This window comes from Monodelphis domestica, chromosome 7, assembly GCF_027887165.1.
Source record: "Monodelphis domestica isolate mMonDom1 chromosome 7, mMonDom1.pri, whole genome shotgun sequence".
NCBI lineage: Eukaryota > Metazoa > Chordata > Mammalia > Didelphimorphia > Didelphidae > Monodelphis > Monodelphis domestica.
In genome coordinates, this window is record NC_077233.1 from 244,762,278 (window position 1) to 244,776,345 (window position 14,068).

At 32.2% G+C, this 14,068-nt stretch overlaps 1 pseudogene; it reads left to right on the top strand.

The window, feature by feature from the left end:
• The first annotated feature begins 6,029 nt into the window (after positions 1-6,029).
• On the top strand, positions 6,030-6,128 carry LOC130455744 (U6 spliceosomal RNA; annotated as a pseudogene).
• Positions 6,129-14,068: the final 7,940 nt, after the last annotated feature.

Genomic DNA, 14,068 nt, shown 5'->3' on the forward strand with positions numbered 1-14,068 from the left:
TGAAAGAAAGTAATGAAACAGTTTCTAAAGGACATTTAAAATTATATAGAACATGATTGTTCCCATGTATTGACACTGTTATTGATGATAATACTGTATGAAGGTCATACACTGTATTTATTTGTAAGCTCCTGACACACTTATCTTATACAAGAGCCAAAGAAGTTAGTAATGAGTCAGAAAAATCACTAATTTTTCTGTTTCATCTTTTGACAATATTTCCTCTTAGTATCCTATGATTGTACTTGCTATTTCAATTTCCTTAGTCACTTGTGCTGAATTAATTCTTAAATAAGATTTATGATCAAGTACATGATTCACAATTACCATGACAGGGTGGGGGTAGGGGCATGCAAAATTTTAAATGGGAATATTCCTTTAAAGTTATTGGTTTTGAAAATAAAGTTGAAAGTTCATAAATCCATTATTAGAGTAGAATGGCAATAAGAAGTAAATCAGTTCTATTACAATTACTTGTATTATTCTTTGATTTACTGAGGATTAATGGATACAATTAAAATTCCCTCATTGCCACATTTAATTTATTTTCTAAATATTGTCATCCATAATATTTACATCCATTTTATGAATATATGGAAAAAGGAGAGAAATCAAAGTTAAGGAGATTTATAAAGTATCAATAACTTGTGCAAATAAACTTTGTATATGTAATGGCAGACATTTTTGAAGTTAAAATTATATTTGGATTTTCTGCATAATATGGGACTATAATGGTCATGAGACTCCTTATTTTAATTGCCTACTCCCTATGTTCTACATCTTAGTTCATTTATTAATTCACTTAAATCATAACTCTGTGTGTGTGTATATATATATATATATATATAAACTCTTCATTCATTACATATTAAGTACTTACTATGCACTCAACTCTATATTAGAGACGTTAGGAGATACAAAGATATTTTGAAAGTTTCATTCTTTCACTAAACGAACTATAAAATGATAAACCTTATGTATAAAAGGAGTTCTATAGCCATCTAAATTAAATCTGTTCATCTTATAGATGAAGAAACTGTGACCCAATCCACCATAGTTAATGTGTTCCCTAATGTTATAACAGTTTTATGTCAGAAGCATTGAAATCCTGGCCTAGAATCTGTGGTAAGAAGGATAGTTACTCAGGACTAGAGAAGGGTTTCCTAAAGTGGAGGAGGAAAATGACAATAGAAGCCTAACTTCTAGCTCTGTCTCTGCCACTTTACTAGCTATGAAACTTTGGAGAAGTGATTGCATACTATTTTCACCATCTGTAAAAGCATAGAATTAATCTAGATGTTCTTTAAGATTCCTTAAAGCTCCAGTATCTAATAATTACAAGATAAGCAGAAATTGGTTTTGAATGAAAAAGTTACCATGTTATTACTTTTACTTCTTTTAAGCAGGGATTCTTAAGCTTAGTTTGGTTCAGTGGTTCAGTGAACTTTTGGCATACTGGTATAGCTTTTAGAACCCTCCACAGGATATTTTGAAAGATATAAAATTCAAAAGATTACAAAGGAAATCAACTATATTGAAATATATACATGTATAATCAATATGTTATAACAATTACATATATGTCAATACTTTATAATATGTACATATGCAAAATTTATATATGCATATGTGTGGATATTTGTATACATGTGAATACACACAAATATACATGTATTTTTCCAAAATTTCTATCTTTCAGAAGTTCTTAATGTGAAGCCTTTGAATTGTACACATACATATATATGCTTGTATAAAGCAAATTCATGGACTCAATATTAATATATATTATCATATATTAACAGTATTCATGTATGAAAATATATAATATACTGAAATATCCATATATGAAACAAATTCATGAATCTTATATATGCGCAAATTACATAGAATTTTTTCATACATATATAATCTATATTTTTATATTCTATTCATTATTTTATATTCTAGATTTTTATAACCATATATGAGACAAATCCATTGGTATCATATATATGCACATAAATATATATGTATATGTATAAATGTGGAAAATTAATATAGATTTGGAGTTTTTTTTGAGAAATAATTTTCTCTTTAGTTCGCCTGAAAAATAGCTTGATTTTAAAACTCAAATAGGTCTCTCCCAGTCTTTTGCATAGATCTTTTATAGGCAGAGCAATGGCCTGCTCTCTACTCATCCTTAAACAAGAACTTGATTAGGTGACGAAATCAACTAAGTAGCCCATGTTGGGTAGTGTTTCCTATGCAACCATTCTGATAGTCTCATGGCAGGGTGAAAGAGGATCTCTTAGAATCCTGAAGGCCTGCTTCTTACCATGATTGAAGTCTGAGTTAATTTCTTGTGGGACTCTTCTCTAATCAGAGATGTCTTGAGGAGTGACTAAATAATGATATCAGAAGGAATATATCTTGGCTTGCTCTATAGAAAGTCAGCTCTTTTGGCTCACCCAGCTCTTCTGCCTAATTGGTTGAGGTTAAGCCTCTCTTCTATATGGCCTATCCTAACTGCCTTGCTGCTCATTCTCAGGTCTCTCATTTTGGGCGCCAGTTAAGTTTTTGGCGTCTCTGCAAACAGTTGAGGGATTTCAATAGCTAGTTAGAAATCTTGAGCAGCCAATTTAATACATTATTTTAAAATTAAAAATAAAGTCTCCACAGAATTCCATTTATGTGTATAAAAGTTTAACCAATTCATATTCCCCTCAGATTAAGAACATCTGAAAAGTAAGAGCCACTGGAAGTTTAAAGGATAACTTTAAAGTACAGTAAAGACATCAAGATTGAAATGTTATGCTCCTAAGGCTCTTTCAGTGTTAAGAGAGATATTTCTGAAAGGATTCTTCATTACACAAAGAGTTCTTCAAAAATAAATTTTATTTTTTTGAGCTCTGGAATTCTTTGAATATTTTGCAGGAATTTTTTTTTTATTTTTGCAGATATAGGAGAAGGTTTCGTAGATGCTAAAACAATGAAAGAACACTAATCACATGTGGAAATATGGTCAGATGATCCTTTAGGTTTCTAGAATAGAGGGCATTTCTAAATCATGAACTGTTTGTATTAGATGTGAAGGTACATTGATACCACTTCTATTTGGCTGTGAATTAACTCACATTGACTGTTGGAAAATTACACAAACACTGCTTTCTGGAAATTTTCCTTTAGACAAGGATAAAATTTCAGTTTTTAATTTTTCATTTATCAAAAACAAAATTGTCATCTTGGCATTATAAGAGATTAACTCATGTCCCAACCTGGTGGACTGTTAATGAAAACACCAAAAAAATCACCGATGGGGAAGATGTTATAGTTGCTTTTGATATGTCATAAGGAAAGAATGAAGTCCTAGTCATACCTTGACAAATATTTGATCCACTCAAGATGTAAAAATAGGACATATATATTTGGACATAAGCAATACAGAAATTTGGTCTTGTTTGTACCTATTTGAATTAATGAAATAGATCTGTCAAGGACACTCTAGAAATGTTTAGATCATTAGAGTCAAAAAATAGTTTCTAGTATATCAGTGTCGATATGACAGGGTCCTATTGGATTACCCCAGGGATCTTTGTGTGGCTTTGCATTGTTTAACATTTTTATCAATAACTTGAATTTGGATGTATATGATATGCTGATAACAATTGAAAATAACACAGAGTTGTAAGGGAATAGCTAATGTACTGGATGGAAATATCAAGATATGAAAATATTTTGGCAGATTGAATCAATGAGTTGATTCCAATAATATGCCATCAGTAAGGATAAATAAAGTTTTATAAGTGGGGAAAGGATTCAGCTTCATAAGAATAAGAAAAAGAAGGAAGATTAGATAGCTGTTATTTTAAAAAGATCTGAGGCTCTTAGTGGATTTTAGACTCAATATGAGCCAGCAATGTGATGTAAATCTAATAAGATCAATAGGATACTGGAATGCATTGAGGGAAGAATAACTTCTAGGTAAAAAGGACATTATATGTTGACATCATTATATTTCATCTGGAGTATTATATACAGTTCTAGTCACCACTATTTAAGACATTAATGAACTTCTAGAAGAGGACAACCAAGCAGGTAAGGGGCCTTGAGTTTATGATATATGAAAATTGGTGAAGAAATTGACCATGCATAACTAGGAGTAGGTTCAGCGGTCATGGTAACTGACTAAAACTTTGTGATGTTATATGAAGGAGACATTACATTAGTCTTATTTTGTATTTATTTTTACTTTCACATTAAATTTAGTCCAAAATTGAAACTGGTTACCTTCAGGGGTGGTAGATTACTCATTCTTGGAGGCCTTCAAGAGTAGTTGAATGACTCTTAACATCTAAGACATATTATTGCCAATTTATTGGAGAGACAGACAGAGAGAGAGAGAATGAATGTATAAAGAGGTCCCTGCCAACTCTTGAATCCTATGATTATCTGATTCTATGACAGGATAGGCTTTATAAATGTGTCCTAAAATCCATGATAAGTACAAAATATAAAAAGCAATTTCTTCCCTATGGGGTTAATCCTAGCATATTGTATACCTAAATTCATCACCATTGATTTGGTTGATGATATGAGTGTTTTAAAGGGACAGGAGGAACTTCCTCTCAGTACCACAAATCTACATCATCTGACAATATTTTAAAAGGTACCTATAGGAATTGTTTTTAAAAAATTACTGTTTTGTAAAACAATCAATTACTCATAGTACTTCTTACTTTATTTGACTACTTCAAACTTCCCTCTCTCTAAATGGTTTCTAAGACAGAAGAAACAGTGAAGAATTTGTTGTCATAAACCAACAAATGGGAGAAAGTGACTTGATTGAAGCACTGCTTTCAGGAATTTTTTAAAAGAAAATTTGGAAGTCTTTTCACAAAAGAAATGACAGTAAAGAAGTAGAAAGGAAGAGGCACTCACAGACATGCAAATATACTGTTTTATTTTAACCAGAATGACTGTGAAATAAATACATTTCAGTTTGGTTTGTTTCTAAATCTATCAACTTGGTCTCTGTACTATTGTCATGAATACTGTTACCAGGAGTTAAATAAGGCAATATACTGAATATAATAAAATAAAATAATTAATTAAAAAGTTAAACAAGAGGCCCATTAGCTAAGCATTCAAAGGCTGCACACACATATACTTCTAATTCTTTCTCTTTTAGGTCATATTTAGAATAAAATGAAAGCTATAAGAGGAAACATTAATTCATCCCAGTGGGAAGAAATGGTGTATAAATTCAGGCTAAAATTAGAGTAGCAAATACTCAGTTTTTTTTAAACGAGTTAAAATATATCAAGTTAATTGAAATAATCAAAAAAGCTTTCATTAATCACTATGTGACATGTATTATGTTAAGCACTGGACATACAAGGAGAGGCAATAACAAATCCTGTTTTCAAGGAGCTCATAGTAAAATAAGTTCAATTGTAAGCAACTTTGTACAAACTATATAGAAAAGATTTTAGATATATGCAAATATATATATATATATATTTGATACATCTTATATACTTATCTAATTAATTTATTATAATCTCAGTGGGATTGGGGAAAGCTTTTGGCAGAAGACAAAGTTTTTGCTGGGATTTGAAGTAAGCCAAGAAGGCCAAGAAGCAGAGAAAAAGGAAAAAATTTGAGTCATGGAAGAAAGTTTGTAAAAATATGCAGTATAGCAATAGAATGACCTGTATAAAGAAAACCAAAGCAGCCTGAATATCAAAGTATATGGAGGAAGGAGATTTCAAGGGCCAAAAAAACTGTAGGACCTTATATTTGATATTGGAGACAATAGGGAGTCACTGGATTTTAGTGAATTGGTGGCATAGGTGACATAATCAGACCTCTTCTTTAGGAAGGACATTTTGATAGCTTAGTAGAAGAGAATGGGGAGAGAATTGAAGTATATTAGTAAGACAGAAAGCCATTGAAATTGTCTAGTCAATAGGTGATAAAGACCAGTGCCAGGGTAGGTGTAGTCAGAGGAAAGAGCCTTCTCTAAGAGTTATGGGAGTAGAATCCATTGCTTGCTTCAACAGCATAAATACTAAAATTGGAACAAGACAAGATTAGCATGGCTTCTGTGCAAGAAAGACATGCAAAATCATGAAGAATGCCATCTTTTCTTAATGACCAAACAGATACAGAACCTTACAAGACTTAAAATGAATAATTTCTATTATATTTAATAAAAGGATTTTTAAAAAAACAAACCAATGTAACTAAAATTAGAAGGAAAAGGAAAGAGGAATTTTTAAAGAAAAGTTTTCCTATAAAGGTCTCATTTCTGGAATATATAGAAAATCAAGTCTTATTTAGAAGAATAGTAGTCATTCCTCAATTAAGAAATAGTTAAAGGATAAGAGCAGGCAATTTTAGGATAAAAAGTCAAAGTTATCAATAATCATATGAAAAAATATTCTAAATCATTCTTCATCAGAGAAAGGCAAATAAACACTACTCTGAGGAGTGACCTTATACCTATCAGATTGGCCAATATGACAGTAAAGGAAAGTGATAAATGTTGGAGGGAAAATGGAAAAATTGAGATAATAATGCATTGCTTTTGCCATTGTGAAATGGCATGATCATTCTAAAGGGAAATAAGGAACTATGCCTAAAGAGATATAAAACTATATACACTTTGATCCAGTAATAATACCACTATAAGGTCTGTGTCCTATAGAGATTTTTGAAAAAAAAGTGAAAGGATCTACTTATACAAAAATATATTATGGCAGTTCTTTTTTATTCAGATATTTGATATTTCCATCTCTTGTAATAACAATGTTCAGCACACATTTCCCAAAATTATAATATACAAATTGCCTCCCTCATTCCTTTCTGTCCTCACTTTTGGAGATAGTAAGCAATTTGATATTGATATATGTATCATCATGCAAAACATACTGACATTTTGTTTGCTATGAGAGAATATTCATATAAAACCAAAACCCCAAAAATAAAACTATAAATAAACTACTGTGGAAAATAGTATGGTGTGATCTGCATTGCAATGCCAAAAGTTCTTTCTCTGCAGGTGGAGAGCATTTTTTGTCATAAGTCCTTCAGAATTCTCCCAGTTTATTGTATGACTGAGTTTATCTGTCTTTCACAGTTGATCATTATACAATATTGCTGTTATTCCCTACAATTTATGGTTATTTTAAATGGAATTTCTTTTTTATCTCTTACTGCTGAACTTTCTTGGTAATACATAGAAAAAGTTTTGGGCTTATTCTGTACCCTACAGCTTTGCTAAAATTAATTATTTCAACCAGTGTTTTAGTTGATTCTCTAGAATCCTCTAAGTATACCATCATATCATCTGCAAAGAATGATAGATCAGTTTCCTCATTGCTTACATCAATTACTTCAATTTATTTTTCTGTTCTTATTGTTAAATCTATCACTTCTAGTATAATATTGTACAGTAGTAGTGATAATGGACTTCACCCCTGATTTATTGGGAGGTCTTCTTATTTATCCCTATAAAAGATAATTGCTCATGATTGTAGGTAGATACTCCTTAGTATAATAAGGAAAGGCTAATTATTCATTTTCTTTCTAATGATTTTAATAGGAATGTTTTATTTTTCTGAAGGCTTTTTCTGTAACTATTAAGATAATTATGTGTTTTCTATTAGTTTGATCACTGGTATAATCAATTTAAATGATAGTTTTCCTAATTTTAAACCAGCATTGAATTCCTGGTATAAAATCCACCTAATCTTAGTAAATAATCCTTGTCATATTTACAGTAGTCTCAATTTTTGCATCTATATTTACTAATGAAATTGGCCTATAACTTTCTTTCTCTGTTTGGTAGAACTCTTTCTCTTATTTTCCAAACAACTTTATATAGTATTGGAATTAATCATTGTTTAAATGTTTGAGAAAATTCACTTGTTAATACATTTAGCCATGGGGGTTTTTTCAAAGGAAGTTAATTGATGGCTTGTTCAATTAATTTTTCTGAGATGGGATTATTTAAGTATTCTAATATTTTTTTTTTCTTTTTTGCCTTATTATGTTTTTATTTATTTATTTATTTTTCCATTTGAATTAATTTATTTAGTCAATTTAGAACATTATTCCTTGGATACAATAATCACATTATTTCCCACCCTCCCCTCCACCCAACCTTACTGCAGCCGATGTGAAATTTCATTTGGTATTACTTGTGTCTTTGATCAGAACCTATTTTCATGTTGTTGATGTTTGCACTGGGATGTTTAGTCTATATCCCCAGTCATTTCCCCTTGACCCATGAATTCAAGCAGTTGTTTTTCTTCTGTGTTTCTACTCCCACAGGTTTTCTGCTAAATGTCGATAGTGGTTTTTCACCTAGATTCCTCCAAGTTGTTCAGGATCACTGCATTGACACTAATGGAGAACTCCAGTACATTCAATTGTACCACAGTGTATCAGTCTCTGTGTATAATGTTCTCCTAGTTCTGTTCCCCTCACTCTGCATCAATTCCTCAAGGTTGTTCCAGTTCCCATAGAATTCCTCCACTTTATTATTCCTTTGAGCACAACAGTATTCCATCACCAACATATACCACAATTTGTTCAGCCATTCCCCAATTGAAGGGCATCCTCTCATTTTCCAATTTCTTGCCACCACAAAGAGTGTGGTTATGAATATTTTTGTACATGTCTTTTTCCTTATTATCTCTTTGGGGGTACAAACCCAGCAATGCTATGGCTGGATCAAAGGGCAGACAGTCTTTTAACGCCCTTTGGGCCTAGTTCCAAATTGCCCTCCAGAATGGTTGGATCAATTCACAACTGCACCAGCAATGTATTAATGTCCTGATTTTGCCACATCCCCTCCCACATTCATTGCTTTGCTTTCATGTTAACTAGTCTGCTAGGTGTGAGGTGATACCTCAGAGTTGTTTTGATTTGCATTTCTCTGATTATAAGAGATTTAGAACACTTTTTCATATGCTTATTAACAGTTTTGATTTCTTTAACAGAAAATTGCCTATTCATTTTTCTTGCCCATTTATCAATTGGAGAATGGCTTGATTTTTTATAAAATTGGTTTACCACTTTATGAATTTGAGTAATTAGACCTTTGTCAGAGGTTTTTGTAATGAAGATTATTTCCCAATTTGTTGCTTCCCTTCTAATTTTGGATGCAGTAGTTTTGTTTGTATAAAACTTTTTAATTTGATGTAATCAAAATTATTGATTTTACATTTGGTAATTTTTTTTCTTGCTCTTGCTTGGTTTTAAATTCATTGCTTTCCCAAAGATCTGACAATATACTATTCTTTGTTCAACTATATTTATATTCTGGTCATTCACCGATTCTGAGTTTATCTTTGAGTAGGGTGTGAGATGTTGATCCAAACGTAATCTCTCCCATACTTTCTTCTAATTTTCCCAGCAGTTTTTATCAAATAGTGTGTTTTTGTCCCCAAAACTGGGATCTTTGGGCTTATCATAGACTGTCTTGCTGAGGATATTTATGCCAAGTCTATTCCATTGATCCTCCTTTCTGTCTCTAATCCAGTACCAAATTGTTTTGATGACCACTGTTTTATAGTATAGTTTGAGATCTGGGACTTCAAGTCCTCCTTCCTTTGCATTTTTTCATGATTTCCCTTGATATCCTTGATCTTTTGTTCTTCCAAATGAACTTTGTTATGGTTTTTTTTTCTAATTTAGTAAAAAAAGTTTTTTGGTAGTTCAATGGGTAAGGCACTAAATAAGTAAATTAATTTGGGTAGGATTGTCATTTTTATTATGTTAGCTCTTCCTACCCATGAGCAATTAATGTTTGTCCAAATGTTTAGATCTAGTTTTATTTGTGTCGAGAGTGTTTTGTAATTGTCTTCGTCATATAGTTCCTGTGTTTGTCTCAGAAGATAGATTCCTAAGTATTTTACATTGTTTAGGGTGATTTTAAATGGAATTTCTTTTTCTAATTCTTGCTCTGAGAAAGGTTAGTGATATCTAGAAATGCTGATGACTTCTGTGGTTTTATTTTGTATCCTGCAACTTGGCTAAAATTGTTGATTATTTTGTCTAGCTTTTTGGTTGATTCTCTAGGACTCTTTAAGTAGACCGTAATATCATCTGCAAAGAGTGATAGCTTGGTTTTCTCATTGACTATTTTAATACCTTCAATTTCTTTTTCTTTTCTAATTGCTACTACTAGTGTTTCTAGTACAATGTTAAATAATAGAGGTGATAATGGGCATCTTTATTTCACTCCTGATCTTACTTGGAAGGTTTCTAGATGATCTCCAATCCAGGTGATGTTTTCTAATGGTTTTAGATATATACTGTTTCTCATTTTTAGGAGAGGCCCTTATGTTCCTATACTTTCTAGTGTTTTCAATATGAATGGGTGTTGTATTTTTTCAAAGGATTTTTCTGTATCTATTGAGATAATCATGTGTTTTTGTCAGTTTGCTTGTTAATATGGTCAATTATGTTGATGGTTTTCCTAATATTGAACCATCTTTGCATTCCTGGTATGAATCCTACCTGGTCATAGTGAATAACCCTCATGATAACTTTCTGGAATCTTTTTACTAGTATCCTATTTAAGATTTTTGCATCTATATTCATTAAGGAGATTGGTCTATAGTTTTATTTCTCTGTTTTTGACCTGCCTGGCTTTGGGATTATTACTATATTTCTGTCATAAAATGAATTTGGTAGAACTCTTTCATTGCTTATACTTAAATAGTTAAATTAAATTGTTAAATAGTTTGTAAAATATTGGGATTAGTTGTTCTTTGAATGTTTGAAATAATTCATTTGTAAATTCATCAGGCCCTGGGGATTTTTTCATAGGGAGTTCTTTGATGGCTTGTTCAGTTTCTTTTTCTGATATGGGGTTGTTTAGGTAATCTATTTCTTTTTCTGTTAGTCTAGGCAATTTATATTTCTGTAAGTATTCATCCATATCACCTAGATTGCCATATTTGTTGCCATATAATTGGACATAATAGTTTTTAATTATTGCCTTAATTGCCTCTTCATTAGAAGCGAGGTCTCCCTTTTCTTCTTGGATACTGTCATTTTGGTTTTCTTCTTTCCCTTTTTTAAATTAGACTGACCAGTACTTTGTATATTTTATTTCTTTTTTTTTCAAAGGAGCAGTTTCTAGGCTTATTTATTAAATCAATAGTCCTTTGACTTTCAATTTTATTAATTTCTTCTTTGATTTTTAGGATCTCTAATTTAGACTTCATCTGAGTATTTTTAATTTGTTCACTTTCTAGTTTTTTGATTTGCATGTCCAATTCATTGATCTTGCCTTCCCTAATTTGTTAATATATGAACTCATTTCCCCCCGAGTACTGCTTTAGCTGCATCCCATAGGCTTAGAAAGGATGTGTCATCATTCTTATTTTCTTCAATGAAATTATTGTTTCTATGATTTGTTCCTTAACTAACTGGTTTTGGAGAATTGTATTGTTTAATTTCCAATTAATTTTTTATTTACCTCTCTCTACCTTACTAATTATTATTTTCATTGCATTGTGATCTGAGAAGGTTGCATTTATTATTTCTGCTCTTTTGCACTACTTTGCAATGTTTTTATACCCTAATACTTGGTCAATTTTTGTGAATATTTCATGTACTGCTGAAAAGAAGGTGTATTCCTTTTTGCCCCTATTAATTTTTCTCCACATTTCTACTAACTCTACTTTTTATAAGATTTCATTCAGTTCTCTTATCTCCTTATTATTTATTTTTTGTTTGATTTATCTAGTTCGGATAGAGGAAGGTTCAGGTCTCCCACTTGTATAGTTTTTCTATCTATTTCATCCTTGAGCTCCACTAGTTTCTCCTTTAGAAATCTGGATGCTGTGCCATTTGGTGCATACATCTTGAGTACTGATATTTCCTCATTGTCTATGCTGACTTTTATCAGAATGTAATTGCCTTACCTATCTCCTTTAACTAGATTTATTTTTACTTTGGCTTTGTCAGATATCATGATTGCGATTCCTGCCTTCTTTTTATCAGCTGATGCCCAATAGAATTGGTTCCATCCTCCTACTTTCATCCTATGTATAACTACCTTCCTCATATGTGTTTCTTGTAGAGAGCATATGGTATGTTTTTGGATCAACTCTGGTATTCGATTGCGTTTTATGGGTGAGTTCATTCCATTCACATTTAGATTTATGATTACCAGCTGTGTATTTCTCAGCATTTTGCTTTCTACTCCTAGTCCTGCCTTTTCTTCTTTCACTATTTCCTTCTACACTAATGTTTGTTTTTAATCAGTCCCCCTAGTTCCCACCCTTATTTTACTTCCCTTTCTACCCCCTCCCTCCTTATTCCCCCCTTATTTTCTTTGTAGTCTATTTATAACTACTCCTACCCTCACCCTCCCTTGTACTGCTTCCCTCCCCACCAGTCTGTTTGTTACCCTCCTACTCCCCATATAGGGTGCAAATCTATTCTCTGCCCCAATGGATTGGATTTTTCTTCCCTCTTTGGGTCAATTTCAATGCACGGAAGAGTTGAGTTTTTCCTATCTCCAACTTCTTTACCCTTCCAGTGTATTGATGTTCTCCCTCCTCCTCCCATGAACTTCTTTGTGACATATATATTTACCCCCTTTTAATTCTTTTCCAATTTCTTTTATTATTAACCTCTTTTTTTAGCTCTAGTTGTATATATATATATATATATATACATTTGTATATGTATTTATGCATACATATATCTATATACAAATTTATGTCTTGTCATTTCATCTTATACTGTTTCTTACTGTTCACTCTAAGTGTAATTTCTCTAGCTGCCCAGGTGATAATAGCAATGTTTAAGAGTTACCAATCACCTCTTTTCTTATAGGGATACATATTATTTTAACTTGTTGGGTTTCTTAAAAAAAAGTTTTTTTTGTTTTTTTTTTCTTTTCTCCCCTCTTTATAAATTATATTTTGATGATTCTCTTGAGTTCTGTGCTTGGGCATCAAATTTTCTGTTCAGGTCTGGTCTTTTCTTTACAAATGCTTGGAATTCTTCTATTTTGTTGAATGACCATACATTCTCCTATTAGAATATCGTCAGTTTAGGGGGTAGCTGGGTTGCTCAGTGGATTGAGAGCCAGGTCTAGGGACAGGAGATCCTGGGTTCAAGTCTGGTCTCAGACACTTCCCAGATGTGTGACCCCAGGCAAGTCGCTTGACCCCATTGCCTAGCCCTTACCACTCTTCTGCCTTGGAACCAATACAGAGTATTCACTCCAAGACAGAAGTTAAGGGTTTAAAAAAAAAAGAATATCATCAGTTTTGCTTGGTAGTTGATTTTTGGTTGTAGACCTAGTTCTCTTACTTTCCAAAATATCACATTCCATGCCTTTCAGTCCTTCAGTAGAGATGCAGCCAGATCTGGTGTTATCCTCACTGTGGTTCCATGGTATCTGAATGACTTCTTCTAGGCAGCTTGTAATATCTTTTCTTTGGTTTGATAGTTCTTGAATTTGGCTATAACATTCCTGGGTATTGTCAGTTGGGTATTAAGTACAGGAGGTGATCTGTGGATTCTTTCAATCTCCACTTTTCCCTCCTGTTCTAGAATATTAGGGCAATTTTCATGGATAATTTCCTGTAGTATGATGTCCAGGATTTTTCTTTTGTCATGGTCTCTTGGTAGACCAATGATTCTTAATTTGTCTCTCCTGGAATGATATTCTAAATCTTCTCTTTTGTGAATGAGTTGCTTCATATTTTCCTCAATTTTTTCATTCTTTTGGTTTTGTTTTATAGTGTCCTGCTGCCTTGTGAGGTCACTTAATTCTAGTTGTTGTCTTTTTGTTCTTAAAGACTGGATTTCATCCCTGGCATTTTGCTATTGACCTGAGCCAGTACCTTTCAAGTTGTTTTCCTCAGGAAAATTGTTTAATTCAGAACACTTGTTGTTCTACACTCCAGTATTCATTTTCAAGAACTATTTTAAGATTGATTGGAGAGGATTCAAGTAGTTCAAGCTTTCCCTGCTTCTCCACCATCTTGGCTCAATGAGTTAGTAACTCCCAATTGATCAAATGAAGGTTTTCTAAGCAGCATTTTTTGTG